The sequence below is a fragment of the Egretta garzetta genome, unplaced genomic scaffold, assembly GCF_000687185.1.
Source record: "Egretta garzetta isolate BGI_Z169 unplaced genomic scaffold, ASM68718v1 scaffold34, whole genome shotgun sequence".
Lineage (NCBI taxonomy): Eukaryota > Metazoa > Chordata > Aves > Pelecaniformes > Ardeidae > Egretta > Egretta garzetta.
The window spans coordinates 1,818,111-1,835,099 of NW_009259586.1; the positions used below are offsets into that span (position 1 = coordinate 1,818,111).

Sequence of the window (16,989 nt, forward strand, 5' to 3'; positions counted from 1 at the left end):
TTGAGAATATTCTGCTTCTCCTTACTGACTTCAGAAAATCATCCTCGACTAACAGTGCTGGGATCTCTTCAATGACATACATATATCCCAGAACCTAGAGCTTCATCCTTGGAGAAGAGTGGCATCACCTGTGTCAATGAAACATATCATGATCCAAAAATCAACTGATACGATAGCTCTCTTATCAAGGCAGCTCTTAGAAATGCACATCCCAAGCATTGTCTCCTGATTTAATGGACAACCTGAGAAACAGCCTGAGTATGCGTTAGCCAGTAAAGGCCTAAAACCCACAGACCTCAATATAACACACATCTACGTGCCATGTTTTATTGAGGGAGGTCCAGAGGAAATGCTGTTGCACAGAGCATAAGCCCAGACGCAGCACTGGAACTACACGATACTGTTGCAGTGGGACAGCAGTAGAATACAGCTTTTTTTTTTTTTTTTTTTTTTTTTTCCTTTTTAATCATATTGGGGAAAACAGAGAAAGAAGAGTAGTAAAACAGAAGTAAAGATTCTGGGATCTTCATTTGCCTTATCACACAGGTACTGTTATAACGGACAAAAATAAGCTTGGGAAAACAAGTAGATTAAGAATTTCCCTTTCCTGCTTGTATCCCCACCAAAACTACAGAAGTCAGTAATGTTTTTCTACAGATAAGGGAGCTTCCAGAAGCTTACAGAAGAATTCTCTTATACCGTTCTAGTAATATACTGCCACAGTTTAAGAAACACCATACGTATGCAAGGCTCCCCGGAGGGCTTTCTTTTGGTATCTGCAAATCCAGATATATAATTTGAATACATCTGTCTCTAGATGGCATGTCTTTAATAAATGAATAATGTCTGTAGAAACAACAGCCTCTAGAAAAAAAAAAAGGAAACAATTTCTCTCTCGATTTTCTTTCTTGTATCAAATTTACCAAATGTATCTTTTTTCCTTACAAAATACTTGTCAAAAGGTGATCCCATTGAAGAAGAAATGGGATCACTGAACTGTATTTCATTAGCAAACTGCCTGGATATACTTGAGCGGATATAATCACAAAATAATTAAACTTCAATGTACAGTTCATCACTGTATGGCTGCTACTTTAAACAAAAAAATACGCACCACAACTGGAGAAGGGAAGTGTTAAAATGCCATTTAAATTCATTTTAACCTACTAAAGAAAATAACGCAGTAATCAGAGGAATGGACAAGATATGAGTATTAGGAGTACAAACACTACATGGGGGAAAAAAGCAATTCCCATTCAGAAACAATGATGTAGCAAAGATGGATGGATATTTGGGCACTTCCCAGTTCCAAAAGAAACTGCAATAAAAATCTTTAAAAAATGTTGACTAGCTTGTTTTGAAAAATGCTGTATCAACTGATGAAAAAAATGGCATTAGCTGGTTCTACAGGAACACTAAAACAGACGCCAAAGGCAATTTTGCAAAGCTGCTGCAAATTTCCTTCAGCACGGGGTGATTACTCCAGCTACTTTAGACAGCTGTGAGTCTCATCTCTGTGTGCTGAAGGAAACACGGAGGAAGTCCACACAAGCAGCCCCTCGTATTTGTATCATCCCTATGAAAGAAGAAACACGTTGGGTTTTTTTTAAGTCAGGGCATTAATTTCCCAATATCAAATGGCACCTGGCTTATTAGGCTCAAAGAGAGAGGTGATGCTGCCAGGGGTGTGTAACAGCAGAAACTAAGGAAATGCCAGGAACAGCAGCATCAGTTGAGCTTTCCCATTCTGGCGCAGCAGGCCTTTGGGCTCACGCCTCTGATGTCCAGTGCCCGGGACCCAGGGCATTGCTGCTGCCAGAGAAACAACATGACTGCAAAGTCTGGAGAGCAAGGGGTTTAATGCAAAGGAAGGATGCAAAAGTGGGCATTTAGGTGGGAAAATCAGGGAAAACAAGGTGAAGTATGCAGCAGTAAGGGCCAAGTAAATATAAATACAACAATGACAACAAGGGAAATACTGATCTAGGGGTCATCTGTTAAAGTTTTCATGCGATCACTGGTCCAATATTTACCAGTGAACTGTGGTCTATGGGAAATACTATATAAAAACTGCTCCTGACAAATGTTTGCGTGTTTGAAAAAGTGGCTCCAGCATTACATTTCCTGTTGTTACTGAACAGTCATAAAACCCCAAAATAAACACTACCAAAAATTCCAGGTTTCATTTCATTTTTTACCCTGGAGTTCTTCAAACACAATGCAGATTTTTTTCTGCTGTGGCCTCCTGCAGTGTCAGAAGAGCCTGGCTGAAGTCATGCAGGAGCAGTACAGGCAAAACCATCCGTTGTGTTTAGCCCACCGTAACTGAAAAAGACCTTCCTAATCCAGTTTGGCAGACTCTGTGTCTGGGTTATCTCATGTACACAATCTTCCATCTTCAGTTTAGACACAAAATACTAAGTTTAATTTTAATTAACATTTTTCTCTGATTTAGACTGTTCACATTCATACTCTTCCAGAGCTTGCTTTGATACACAAAGCAGCAATGAAGTTCAAAGCTTTGTACTCAGCTTCTGATTTTGTATCTGTTACCCAATTTCAATTCACCATTCCAACCACCTCTCAAATATGCAGTGTGGTCACAGTGTTGGACTGTGCTGCTCTATATTATTTCAATATTTCAGATTTAACCTCATACCAAATTCATACCTAAAATCAATTTCTCATAAAAACACAAAAAAGCGTTAAAAAAAGAAAACTTCCAGAAGAAGCTGACTTTAGTTTGGAAGAGCAGAGACACATTTTCACTTCTGAAATTATGAACATGCCATTTTTATTTAAAAGTAGGTGGCTGGGATTTACAACAACAAGACCCGAACTGTTGCTCAAGTTTAAAAGTTACCATTTCTTTCATAGATCTACATTAAAAGTTTGCCATTAAAACCAGAGAATAAGTAGTGTCCACTCTCCACCTAATTATTAGAACAATATCCACCTGTTTAGGTCTGTGAACGCTCAAGAAAATACAGTCACCTTTACCTGTAGCCTAGAGGTATTAATAAGCACCTGTTACACTCCACCCTGCCTTACCTAACAACATAACTGCAGGTTGCAACACAGCTCTTTGCTCAAGCCTTGTGAAAATAAAGAAACAACTTCTGGCTTCAAAGCATTACAACCAACAGATTTTTTTTCTTCTCATACTGGAGACAGGTTCACAGATATTTTGCTTTTTTAAACACAAGATTGTAAACCATCAGATGCTGAGCACCGTTCGGGTGTATGTACTAAACAACTAGTTAAGCAAACTTAAGGAAGACATCGTATAATGCAAGGTCATACTTACAGAAATAAAAAAATGCCTCATACTGTTCCTTTAAAGAAGTGCCTTTAAAAACATATTTACACAAGCCTAGACTATAACACAGGAGCCCTATGTTACTTTAACTTCAGACTGTAATTTTTTTATTTATTTATTGCAATGTTTATCATAAAACATACAAATACAGCAATTAAACAAACAAACAAACAACAACAAAAACCTGTTCCTTAGCCTTAGGTCTTGTCTCCACAAGAAAATTGCAAAATTTCATGTCAACCCTATTTCATTTAAAACAATTTGTTCACTGGATCTCAAGTTAATTAAGAATTGTCTAAATTTAGTTTAAAACTAAAATATGCCACACACTTAAAACAGATTAAGCTAATGTCACCTCTTAGAGAAGTCTTACATTTTCATGTGGACTATTTATGCAGAGAAGCCTTCCCAATTTGTAATATATTGCAAAAACTTTCATCTTAGAATTATAAAATATAAGAAAAAATACTACAAAAAATGGATGCCTCCTGTTACTGCAGGAAGTATTGTACATAATGTCACTATAGGAGCAGCCAAGAACATTACAATTAAGGAGTTATGGCGCTTAAACACAGTTTTAGTATCAACGCAAAGAATATTAATTGTATTCTTCAAATTTTTCTTCAACGAAACTAATGCATTGCAGAAGTATCCCTCAGTAGGTTCATCCTCTTTGTGAGCCTCGGGTATAATAAAGAAGTGTAAACAGCCATATCTACAGTATGTGAGCTTCCCGTGTTTTAAATATCATACCTACCACTATCATTCATATGCTAAAAAAGAACTCTGGCTCTTCTATGTAAAGAATTTCAGATTTGAGACAACATGCTCTTACATGGCACTCTAACCTCTCTTACAAAAAGAGGCAAGTCCTAATCGTAACTTCATTAGGGCTGTTCTACTAATATTTAATATATCAACACAGATGCAAACATAGATAATTGCAGGTTAGGCCCATTATCAGAAATAAATATTTGTTTAAAGTTCTGCCAAACACTTATGATTTGTTCTCACAAGCTGTCTATTTCAGAATTTACTCTTAAAGGACTGTTTCCTCCAGAGGATAAATTCTCCAGTAGGTGGTCAGAAAATGCATGTGCTGCTTTGTCTGTCGAAAAATTCTCAAGCATTTCTGTGAAATGCTCTAACATTGCATCCTGCAGGGCAAGTGCCTAAAAACTGTCAACAGATGGCCTCTCTCCTCTCATTCCTGCACCCGAGTTTGACCTAGTTAGGAGTGTGCCAGGGAAGAAGGGAAGAGTATCACAATTCATGCATGCTCAGAAGATATGTGAGAATTTAACAGCTGAAGTCTCTCAAGCTGCCGTAACTTTCTCACAATTCTTAACACTGACCCATGTATATAAGGCTATATACATGCATATCCACAAACCAAATAAGCATTTTCTAACCCGTGACTATGAAGGGCTGTGTCTGTCTGGTTGCAATCTCAGTTCAGTCTCCCACTACGTAATGAATTAAGAGAGTCTTTAATTATATGATCACGTGATATTTTTTTCCATAGACCTATCTCAGTCAGCACACAGGAAAGACCTGCTCTAGCGATGAATCACAGCTGGGCAGCAAAGGAGATTGTTGTCTGCCCCGCTGCTGAGGGAGGAAAATATGTAATGCAAAGACTGTCTGTCAGGCAGAGAGAAGGGATTGTTGGTTAAGTTGGATGTTGCCCTAAAGAACTACATTCTAACTACATCTCTGCCAAAGACTTACTGTTTGATACCAGGCATATTTCTTAAATACAGTATTTAAAAGAAAGCACCATGGCTCTCATTTCCCAGGTATCTGCTTCAATAAACTAATGGCAGGTTTGCAGAAGTGCTACAGCACTGAAATTAGCATGAGCTTTTGAGTATGGCAAGGGGCCAATGTGGAAGCAGACAGATCTGGATTTTGGCCAGTCTATCTCAACATCATTATGTAATGCAGCCATAAAAACTCAAAATCTTCAAGCACCCCTACCAGGCTACGTTGAAAGGCCTGCAGATGACCTAAGACAGTATTGATCTACCTTCTCTGAAACACAGAGCAGTGAATATTTTGGGGATTCATCTACCCATTCATGCCCAAGGCCATACTAGAGACCTTCATACAGGTTTACAGCTAACAGAGCTCTTCCTTTAACTTAACCAGTAGCAAACTGCAGTTTAAGGACATGAAGTAACAGGCTTATGAAGGAATCCTACTGAGCAAACAAATTACTTACTCTGAAGGAGTATAAAAATTTTCTGAACTTACAACACTGCATGTCAGAAAAGAAAAATCACCGAAGAAACCTAACCTTCAGGCTAAGGTTGTGCAATACTGAGATAAACCCTACAGTGAAAAAGCTAGTAGCAATTCATTGTCATTTATTCCTTGGTTAGTATTTATACCATTTCCCAGTCATGCTGAGGGAGGGACCTTTCCTGCTACGGCTTCAGCTACAGCACTTATTCTCACTCATACCTGCTGGCTAGTGGGGGGAAAAGAAAATCTGCACCATTTATAATGCATGCATGCTAATTTGAAAACTGTTAAGGTGACATACACATTATAACTTTTTAAAATACTATTTTCAAGACCACGCATCATTTTTAAAGTTCACCTGGGTGTTAGAGAAAAGGAATTCTTCTGTAACTAGCCTTTCAGGTTTGGGTGTTCTCTATTTTCTAAGAGTCCACCTAAGACAGGTAGATCTTTTTTTCATTTCTTCCTGTATCTATGATAAAAAGTACCTGGAATCTTGCCAAAAGCCTCACAATTAACTACCACTACAGAACAGACCAACACATTTCAGAAGCCTGACTTCCTGATGCGTCTGCCTCCAAAAACCCTGGCAGCTGCAAATCAGTATCAAACAACTTACCCTGGAATATGAAAACAGAGAAGGTAATTTTTAAAAACAGAGCATGTAAACAAGTTTAAGAAGTTACATAATAGATTTCTATACGACTATTCAAATCTTAGCCTAAGTTAAACCTCTTTCTAGAACACACGTGAAAGCAGTATTGGTTTTACTTTCTGTTAGGTTTTTTTTTTCTTTTAATAAACGGCACTGTGAAATTGGACAAGCAAAACCACTCCTTTTTTCACTGTGTGGAGTTTTTCAGACTTCGGGGGTTTTAAGTATATATATAAATATAAGAAAGCATCACTCTCTGTACTCTCAGATAAAATACCTAGGAATCCAATCTCTTTATCGATACTAGCAAATATGCAAAGATAATCCAGTACTACCACAGAGCACTACCACTCTAATCAAATTAACAAAATATTTGCAACAGAAGGAGAGGGAATTTTAAAACTGTGGAGATAGAAGTCATGCATACACGGATATTCCTTCAAAACCATAGCATTTGCTGTTGAGATTAGCTGCATCTATTTGAAACTTTCTGACAGCACGAGAGACTTCATATCATACAAACCGTTCACCAAAAATACACTGGACAATGGGACATTTTTAAAACAGAGAAAAAGCATCAACTGAAATAACCAGTGTTTCCTATTTAAACAATGTGCTTACCATTCAGCAGAAATAATACACAAAATATTTCCTTAAGCCATGGTCTCTTTATTAACTGTGGACTTCAACACTCCCTACTTTGTTCTTACACTTTTTTATTTCTCCTTTTGCTCTAAAGGTAGTTTATAAACAGAAGAAATAAAGCCCGGCCCTTCACGAGTTGTTTTTTTCCACTCTATTTCTACCCTTTCCATTTATTCTGAGATTCAAAAATCAAATTCAAGATTTGGATCACTTGCACTGACCCACCAGTATCAGACTTCTGAATAAGCCCTTATCTGTGTTATCTCATCAGCACTATTGCCTTCTGTTTAAATGTTGCTTTCATTGTTTCCACAGTTAGAAAAGGAGAGAGGGATTGTTGGATTGTTGCAGTCTATTCACTGTGAATGGGTAATGGTATATAGGAAGGCAGGCAGATCAAAAATAATGTCTTTCTGGCTGGAATCCTCCCAAAATAAGCACCAATTCATTGCAAGAACCGCGTGGCTACACTTGCAATCTCTTGCCCTGGCTTCCTTTCCTTACTCTTACATCTTACGAGATGCAAATGGTTCCAACCTTACTGTAAACGTATCTAGTTTTATAGCAAAAATATGATCACATAGAAACAGAAAAGAAAAAGGTATCTTCGACTGTGAGACACTAATAGTTCTACCACTGATTTAATTTAAGAGACTTTCTGGTTTTAAGTAGAGAAAGTTTAGGCCCCTTGCCATTTAACAGATAGAGCTGCGACTGTTCAGTGGTCACCACTGACAAAAAAGAACACCTAGGAAGTTTCATGTTCCTATATATGACACACCTTATTAGCTAGAAAGTTTATTCTATGCTGTCATCAAGAGAAATTTTAATAACGTCCTTTCACAAGCAAACCTGAAATTCAAGTAAACTAGGATTCTCTTGTTTGTTTAGTATTTATCCCCACCCAATTAAATAAAAAACCCTATAAATAATAGTCTGAAGCCTACAAAACCACAAATACAGCACAAAACAAAAGATGTGAAATCATACTGAAACCACACTGAAATGTAAGTTTTTGGCCTTAACATATGCTGTACAGTAAGAAACATTTCATTTAGGAGTGCTGCAATTCCAAATATAGAAATTCACACAAATCCATCATCAGATCATCAGGTTTTAATTGACTTCTGGGCACTTTGCTGAAAAAAAAAAAAAGAAAAAGTTTTCCCTATATACAAATTTAGCTGCGTGATCTGTTCTAAAAATAACTGAAATTTTACAGCTAAACGGTAATATGCAACTTCGAATTCAAAAACATAACAGACAAACTGCAGTTCAAGAACTGCAGCATTAGTGGTTTTTTAATGGAATAAAATAAAGCATCAGATTTCACTTGCTGGTTTATATTCCCCGTTTTTGAAATTATTTAAATAGTAGACAACATATAGTAATCAAATAAATCTAAAAAATGTGACATGTTTCAAAGAATAAGTGAAAGCTAAAAATATTTTGAGTCTAGGAGTATTCATTATACGCCTCACTGCTCTCCTTGGGAGAGTGGCATCATGGCAGCGCACCACCAATTATGCCTCAAAGAAAAATACATGACTTCATATGTACTAGAACTACACATGGCACAACTCAGGTCCTACTACTGGATTCTATAAGAAAAAAATAATCTAGGTGAGAGAACTGTCTCAGAATCTCTGGCATAAGTCTTGAAATGAAAGCAGAAAAGGAAAAACATTCTGCATGAAAAACACTTGAAAATAATAAATTTTAAAAGGGAATTGTAACCAGAGCATCAAGTAGAAACTGAAGACGTACATTTTACATCTCTGCTAGAACGACTGGCAATGAAAAGAATTATTATTAAAAACCCCCTTCTTATAAACAGTTCACAGTTTTGCCTACAGTCTCAATTTCTGATGTTACCTACTTCCCCCACGTTTCACTGCCCAAGGGTGAGGATGGGAACCAAAAGGAAGATCATCCTAGTTCCAGGCTAAGTTCTAACAGTACAGGCCACAATAAATATCTAAAAATATGATCTGCAGTTGCTATTAACTGCTGAGCTTTAATTTTTTTCCCATACAAATAATTTGCTCTAGTAATCATGAATGAGTGGTTCACAAACATCAGCAAGGTAATCTGCCCAGACATATCTCCCAGTCAGGGACTGGAATCGTTACGAAAAACAAAGGCACATTTCAAAGGTGTTATTCAAAAAGCATTAAGGCTAATAACTATTCATATGGGATAGAAGAAAATAATTATGAGAACATTGTACAAGAATCATGTAATGTTTTGGGGCACAGCATAAGTTACAGCAATTATATTCAAATACATTTGCCCCCTTCTGGGAATGGTACAGAATATCCTAGTCCAAACATGCTAATAGAGATAGCAAAATCTGTCGATAACTTCAGTTCAAGTGATCAAAGAAAGAAAAAAGGACTTTCTTGAGCATCTAGCTGAAAGCCACACACCTAGATACATAACTAAGATGGCAAAGATGGAAGTGAATATTGCCAGTCACACCATTCTAAGATGTTTTCTTTGTATGGGAAGCTACGCTTTGCTAGCTCCATGTCTATCAGTGTTCAACTACATGAGATTAATCACATTTACTTATGATCATTCTTCTTGCTTGGAAGAACTAACTAGTTCATGAATTTATAAGGCATCTCTAGAAAAATACGGGAACATTGTTGATGACTGACAACCAGTAGACACCCTCTGAAAGCCGGTATCAGAGTTCTGACTGATCGGAGGTAAAGTCAAAACAGCAGAGTAACTCGGTCACCGGGCCATTCTTCACATTAGAGCAGAAAGTTAAGAATCAGCTGATCAACTGAGGGGTTGTTAAGTGACCAGAGCAACACTTGGCACTCTCTCATCCATCTAGGGAATGGAATTTTGAAGTGCAAGAGGAAAATAAAAATTAGGTAAGCAGTGTATCAAGAATAGGTTAAGTTTGTATGTATGTTTTCTGCTAGTGGCATTTTGTCTTCTGTTTAATGCTAGAGCTCAGTCAAAAAATCATATAAAAACATGAAGAAGGAAGTTTGTAACATTTATAGAATGGCAGTTTTATGCTACAGTAATTAAACCTACAAAATTAAACTACAGCTAATGATACTGCATTTTAAATAGAACTTAGAGCAAAGAAGTATATTCTACAGCAAAGATAACTTCAGCCCTCCAGAGATATAAAAATAATCACATTTTTAAAAAAGCAACTTGGGAGAATATCAATAAATCCAAATTTACTGTCAATCCTGGTGCTCGTAATTAATCTGACTTGTGCCCAGGTAAGCTAGAAAGGGTGCTACCAGCAGGTGACTGGGTTCCGTTTATCTAATACTCAGGATGTAAGTATAATAAGTTAACAAAAATAAGTGATGAAACAACATCACTGCAATCAAGATTTATTACTTCTAGAAGTACACACAAACAGGAGCTATCATGTTCCTTTTTTTGGGGTCCACCATGAATCTTCTCCCCCAGATTTGAATTTTTAATGCCATTCAAGCACCAAAAAAAAGAGCATTTACATTAGCTGTTTTTTTTTCCAGTTCTGCTTTGTTCACAGTTGATTTAAGTTGAGTTGACCAATAATAGCAGCTTCCAGGAAGTAGCTAGATTGAAAACATTCTTTTCCTTGGGTCAAGGCAGCAAGTGGACATCATGTCGTCCCTCCACATGCCAGATGAGGCAAGGACGATAGGGAGAAGGGGGGGGAGAATAAAATCAAAGATCAAATACTGACTGCCTCTTATCCCAGTTCAGTCACCTATAGTAAAGGAGTCCTTCAATAGCTTCCTCTAGATGCCAGAAATTGCAATTTTCTTTCCAAACAAAGTATCTGATCTGATTCTATTCAAGGAAACCTACCTCCATCCCATCACATGTGAAAAAAGGAAACCTGATGGTACCTTCCTTCAGCTACAGACAACATGAAAGGATCCACATTTGCAGCAGAAAAATGAGGACAGTTATGTAGATTGATATGGCACACAAACTTACTGACATGAAAGAAAGGCACTACCCAGCGAGGACTACTGAATAACGTCTTCTGTTGAGAAAGCAAAGGACTTCTCTCTGTAGGTGTTTCCAGAGATGTTTCTGAATGCAGACATTACAAGATCTTGCTCTACAGGTAGAATTTTCTAATATACTAGTTTTCCTCAAAACATTTTACAATTAAATAGAAGAATGATGGGCTACAAACACTCTCATTATTCAATCTAAAGCCAACGGATTTACAAACAACTAGACGTAATATGACATCTTTTTACACTGCTAAGCTGCATTATAGGAACATAAAAATAAAAAATTAATAAAAAAAACCCCAAGAGCCATCTTTCTACCCTAAAATTAGTGACTGCTTATATTTGGAAAATTTTTCCAGAAAACTACACTGGCATAGCAAGAGGAGGGATGGTGATCTGCATACCTAGATAGGAAAGTAGATGTCCGTAAGTCATTCTGTCAGGATAAAGGCCACACCTTTAAAATTATTTTTAAGACACTGCTTTAGAGACTGATTTTGAAACAACTTTTACCCACTGCCTAAACAGGTTTTGTAGTGACAATTTCCTTAATAAACTTCATTTAAAAGACCATACTTTTGCCAAGTATAAAATTCACCACACTTCTCTATTTAAAAGTTTCAATAATCTGCAACTGTGTTATCTATACAGCAGTGGGTGAAACAAGAAGGTTATCTTCATCCAGCTGAATTTAACAGTCATGAGCAGAAATTTTAATGTCTCAATAACATTAGAATTAGTAGCCAAAAAACCCTTTAACATTTGGCTTAGGAATGCTTTTTAAAAGTGCTAGAACTATCAAAAGATTGTCCTTTTAAAAACCTACTACAAGAGGTTATTATTTCACTAAATAACTCAGCAATGTCACTAGATGACTGGCAAATACACTAATAAATTTGTCATTTATAAACTCTAACTAAAATGCAACTAAAAGCAAGTACTAGTAATAATCAGCGGATGATCGGTTGACTTTGTCCTTTCACCATGCAGTTTCACAGTTCCTAAGGAAACGTATAGACATGATAATCAATTTCTTACTGAGGTGACTCCTTCCCATTTACAGGATCTGTACATTTGACTGCTGATTATAGGCAAGCTTTGGCAGGTTCCTGTGGCAAGCAAGCTTGGAGTTAGTTCAGTCCCGCCTTCAGAAAGGAGACTCATGAAGGACAAAAAGATTTAAATAAAAATGGAGAGGGGGAGGAAAATAAAAAAAAAAAAGCACGAGAATATTAAGGCTACAAAGGTATTCAATAAAAAAATGTCAATCTCTAATAAAAGAGTAAAATTATTATTTTTAAGATTTGCTACCCCCTGTGTACAGTCAATTCTGCTGCTCGGGAGTCACTTCTACGGAAGTTAAATAGATTAAAGCTCCGTATATTACCTAAGCTATTTTTGACCCCACACTGCAGCTTGCTACCCAGAGGAACAGACACTACAGTTTAGAGTAAAACTTGGTTGTTGGAGGGCACAAAAGCGACAAGAGCTCTCTTCGATAGCTTAGATGCTGAGGTAATGCTGAATGAAAGCAGTGGACGCAAACAAATGAATCGTAGCTTCAGGCTGGAGTAATATCAGGTGCATCTCTACACCCCGAGGGCTCAACTCCTACACTTCTTAAGTCCCTCCCCCTGAAACAACCTCCTGCAGTTTCACTTAGCGATCAAGCAGAGAACAGGTACTTCTCTCCCAGCAGTGACAGCTACAGCTTACCACCAGCGATCACCTCCAAGGTTTCAGACATCTATGTATCTGGTAAGTACATTTCTTTAGAGCATTTTTTTCAAATAAAGTGTGTTCATATTAACCTCTAAAAAGTAAATCAGAGGTGTTCATTTTTCAGCTGTCTCAAAAGCCTGGGTTCTTCCTAGCAGGTGCATTTACTGCACCAGGTTAAGCTTTCAGCAGAAAGGTTCAAGAGGAGAGGGAAATATTTTAGTTTGAGAGAAAAACTAACTCTTGCAAGTTTTTACAATAATTAACTCTTGTCGGTGAAAAGTGGTTTAAGCACCTTTTTTCATACAAGAAGCTGTATTGTATTGAAGTATGACAAAAAGCTGTATTGCTTAAAATTGCTATGTTTAGTCTGCCAACTATTCTTCATATAGTAGTGTCAGGTTCATCTGAAAAGTTTGTATGAAAATAAGGTACTTCAGTTTTAATTTTTTTTTTTCAAGCTTCTGGGAAGTTAGCACAGAAAATTGGATTTTTGGAGTTATCCTTTCTCTCTAGTCAATTAAAGTGTGTTAAGACATTGAATTATTAATATTTACAAAGATTTTTATTTCATATCCACGCTGCGTAACCAACTCAATCTCTGTTTCTGTACTTCCTCTCTCATGCACGCACACACACAGACACCCGCGTGCACCCACACACCCGCACGCCGTCCTCTTCGGCCCGCACCTCCAACACACGCTTCCTTCCCAGCCCTCGCCAACCCACTCCTCTCACTCATGTTTCCTCCTAATTACAAACAGTTGCGTTAAAATTTATCTTTCAGTTTAAAGGAACTGGAAGTTTAGAAGGGAGTGGTAGTTAATCACTGGAAAATCTCAGCTAGAATAAAACTCACAAATCTTGTTCTTGCAACACTCTAGGTAGGTGACAATGGCATGTCCTTGAGTTATGCAATAATGCCACATCACAATATTTTAATTATAGCATGTCCTTCAAAATGTTCCACCCCAGTGAGTACTCCTGGTCAGAGAGATCAACATCACCAAAAGGAGACTGCAATAATAATGGAGTGTGCATGACAAACTGTTACGTACTTTGCTAAAGCAGTGTCCTAAAAAGAAATATAATTACCATCCCTGCTTGTAATAAAAGACATTTTGAAATTTCCTCTTTGATCAACTGGGCATCTTAAACAATTTAGACTACTTAAAAACCTAAAAAACAACATGCACGTATATATGTGTGTGTCTGTGTGTATGAATACATACGAGCATATGTGTGTGTATATACTTATACCCACATACCTTTCTGTTTATATATTTATACACACACACATGCACACGATGTTAAACAATATTCCTGTTTCCTGAACCTGCTAATATGTTAAAGGCAACAACATATTTTTAAAAACAGAAGGAAGAAAGCTTGGAGCTATCAGTCTCAGGTTGGAAAGGGCTACAGATTAGAAAGCTGTGAGGAGTTACACTATTGACAAGAAACAAACAACTAAGACAACTTCAAGTTTATCCAATATTATCTGAATAACCTGTTTTCAATAAAAATAGAAATAAATAATACTACATTTCAAAACTAGAAAGAGAAAATTATAATAATGTATAACTATCTGCATTTCTAAAATCAGGTATACAGGAAATAAATTCGCAATGAAAAAAAGTTACATGAAAATTACCATCCTGCTGCTGAAGAATTTTTTCCCATTTTTAAAGGATACCACAAGTTATGGCATTCAAGTTGAAGGAAAAAGCAACTCCTTATTTTGATTTTCCTTTCTAAAACTAAATTTTCATTTTGGTAGCACATAACATACATTGTACAACTGTAAGTAACTAACATTATTTATACTGAGACAGCTTTAATTGGTTGCACCTATTTAAAACCATTAATGTCTTTTCCAGCTGTATGTGTGGGATCAAATAATTTTAATTTTTTCTTTATTATGAAATATGTACCTCTGCCAGATACTCCTGTGTTTTACTTAAGAGATTGGAAGAGAAATTATCCTTCTTGTCTGGGTTTAGAAATATTTTATTACAAGCATTTTTAAACTATGAGAAAAAAAGGTATTAAACAGTAAAGGAAACAGAACATGCATCTGGCTGACACTAGCCTAAGTTTACGACAGGGTAGACACTCTTTAAAATAAGCAACTCATTCTACCCCCTTCAAGTCAGAGCAGCAGGTTCTGGGAGCGCTACCGTCTGCAGGCTGAGCATGCCATCAAAACAAATTAAAAAAAAAAAAAATGCCGTTGTAATTCTCTCCTGCTGTACACATGGCAAAGAAGCTCCAATGCTCTAAATTTCTACCTTTAAAACTGCAACAATACATTTTATCTTATTAAGAAACGATAGTTAATACTCTGTTGAACAGGAATAACTTGAATCAAAGTTAAATACCAAGTACAAAGTCAGGGTGGGGGGGAACAGGACACACAGGAATTTTCATTATTAAGCAAAGGAAAGCTAGCAGAACAAGAAAATCTAATTATCATCTCATTATAAGTGCTGCATCTGAATGCAAATTCGGACTGTTATCATAAATGGTTCAACTAAGAATGCAATGGAGTTTTGACAACAATATATTTTTTTCCAAGAATAATTACGTCCAAGAAGACATAAAGAACAACAGGTACAAACTGACTTGAACGAGTCCATTACAAACTGTCCATGTTAGTTATACATCATTAGTCAAAAATAAATGCCACAAGCTCACTTAAAGCAGAAAAAAAAAAAAAAAAAAAGTTCCCTATCTGGACCTCCCCTCCTATGCCTCAATACTTTTTTTTTAAAATGTAAAAGCATTATTCTCAATCTTTCTAAGGAAATCTGGCTATCATTATTTAAAATGCTTCTAAATGCTATGATTTTTTTATATTTATTGAACTACCATTTTAACCAGACTCCAATGACAAGACTTTAACATGCTGCTGTATAACTAATTTTTTTTTTCATTGTTACAGTATCAGTATCCCACTCAAACAACCAAAAAAGCTTTGCTAATACCTGAAAAATCAAAAGCTACTTCTCTATATATTTCTTTTCCTTTAGGCTATTGCACATTTAATCGTTTGTTAATTTTAAGAAAAAGCTTGATTGTTTTTTCTACTTACAGAGCAGCTTTAAATTTTCCAGGGTGCCTTCATAATTACTGTTTCAACAAAACTAATATTTCTATGACATCAGAAACAACATTTAATACAATTTTGTAGAAGTACTATACCTGATGAAACAAGCAGCAATTCTGTAGCTTTGCCTTCAGTTTTCATGTGTTCCATATCATTTTCTATTAAATAATCTCTGATTTAAGAAATGCAAAACATCTCTACTTTAACTACAATCTCCCAGCATGTAATTACCAGCAATTCTTTTCACAAACTTAGTATTTTAATACTACTAATTCAAACTTTTATGTAAAAAGTTGTTGGTTTTTTTTTAAAAAAAAAACAAGCTATCTAGTCACTCTTACAATTAGTATTCCTGTAGTTTCGGGTAACACAATAGATACAGTACGTGGTTTTGCAACAGTCATCATTTTGATAATGATGCTTATAGTTCATGATGAAATCATCAGTTTTTAGATCTCTGCCATAACACATCCTATAAAATCATGAGAACTTGACTCTGAGAGTTTCTCACGCCTTCAGAATCAGTGAACATAATGGAACAAGCTGATACAAGCCCTTCTGACTTATCTACTGAGCAAATCATTAGGCTGTATAAAGTATCCACAACCTTACTTTTTCTGAAGACAGACAGATAGATCATTCCCCTATAAATCAATTACTGTCAGACACTTTTTTACCTGAATTAGCACACTTGTGTGTCTACGTTAACTATATGTAATATGTAAGCTGCTACTCAGCAGAAGAATGTGAAATATGTTTATCAAGCAGAAGATTCTATTAGTCAGATATTGCAGTACTCATTTCTCTTAATTGAATTAGGAAGAGGAAGAAAATTGGTGTGGTTTTATCCTTCGAGAGATTGGCCACTTTTGAGGTATCCATTGAGATTAGGCTGTTAGGAAATGCCATGCCAGTTAAAAGAGGGGGTTGGTCAGTCTCTGAAAGAGCCAAGTCAGCTACCCAAGTGCAACCCATCCACTCCACCCTCAGCTCACCAAAGCAGGAAATTCCCTCCTCTCTCTCCCCAACCGGCCCAACAGGCTTGCCCCATATCCAGCTGCTGCCAGGACCTGCCTCCTCTCATCCTACCCACCTCCACTTCTCTCTCAACAGCTCCACCTGGATTTCTACTTTCATCTTCTGAATGAATGTGCCTTCAGTTTTCAAAGAAAACTCCTTCCAGCCAGTAGCAGCGGCAGGGGGGCAGGTGACTAGCACTGCCGAGAATGAGGCCACTTCTGTGCCTATGTTTAGGTGCCAAAGGATGTCAAAGATTAACACATGTCTATCTCAACTCTGG

At 36.7% G+C, this 16,989-nt stretch overlaps 1 protein-coding gene across 3 annotated transcripts in view; it reads right to left on the minus strand.

Moving 5' to 3' along the window:
- Window positions 1–16,989, minus strand: part of TBCD (tubulin folding cofactor D) — a 130,610-nt gene that overhangs the window by 77,796 nt on the left and 35,825 nt on the right. The window lies entirely within an intron of this gene.